At 27.9% G+C, this 1,013-nt stretch overlaps 1 protein-coding gene across 2 annotated transcripts in view; it reads left to right on the top strand.

Moving 5' to 3' along the window:
* The window catches only part of LOC119831190 (zinc finger protein 691-like), a 10,798-nt gene that overhangs the window by 7,492 nt on the left and 2,293 nt on the right, over positions 1–1,013 (top strand). The window lies entirely within an intron of this gene.

The raw sequence follows: 1,013 nt of genomic DNA, 5'->3' as shown, positions 1-1,013 counted from the left end.
CAATATTTCTTTATGCTGTTTTTCTCTGTTACTTTTATTTTGGTGTACAATAAAGAATTTATTATTATTATTATTATAAGTGTTAGGCGTTTTTTTTTTGTATTTGCAAGTTTTAATTAATTTGTGTATAATCCTAACTAATATTATGCTCGTAATGAGGAAAGTTTTGGTATTTTTGTATGTTGAACCACTGCACCGATTTCAAAAATTCTTTCACCGTTAAAGCTGCAATTTCACTGAGTGACATACGCTATATATGTAACATGGACGAAGCCGGGGCGAACAGCTAGTACAGTAGTGTACATTATAAATGTATCAATACATATTAAAAATAGAGAAGTAGTTTAGATTAAAGATATGTTTTCTGTTTCTTTAGATATCTTATTTTTAGCACCTTTTGGTAATTTCGGGGTTATGTCTTGCGTTTTAATACAAATTAAATGTCCTTCAATTAGAAAATTGATTTTTGAGCATTGAATCTAGTCATCGAAAATATAATTACAACTCGTGCATTTCAATAAGTATATTTTATTTGATTCTATTATTATATATTTTCACCTTTTTTATTTTGTATATTCATAATATTATTTTCAGATATTAAAATGTTCTACTAACTACCATATAACATTGTTTTACTAACATAGCTGATTGATTGTTATGTATGTGGCTAATTCTCGACGGACACAACATGAACTCGCAACAATACTTTCTTTATTAAATATTTAATTAGAATATATTGAAAACTCCATGCTATTCTCCTCTCTCGTTTCGTGTTTTATTTTTGCTATAAGTGTTTTTTAGTTAGCAGCACAACCGCAGTCATGATAATCACTTCAGTTATGTTGACATTGTAAACTTGGAGTTTTTGTTTTGCAATTCATCAGTGTTGCCAATTTGCGATAGTTTACCCAAATTCCTTTCTTATTCGTTTTTTTTTTCTTTTTAGTTTGGCTTTTTTGTGTAATATGTAAAATATCTATGCTCTTTGTTGATTTGCGTGGTTTTGATATGAA

This window comes from Zerene cesonia, chromosome 13 (genome assembly GCF_012273895.1).
Source record: "Zerene cesonia ecotype Mississippi chromosome 13, Zerene_cesonia_1.1, whole genome shotgun sequence".
Taxonomy (NCBI): Eukaryota; Metazoa; Arthropoda; class Insecta; order Lepidoptera; family Pieridae; genus Zerene; species Zerene cesonia.
The sequence above is the reverse complement of the archived record's forward strand: the minus strand, read 5'-3'. Positions and strand labels throughout refer to the sequence as shown.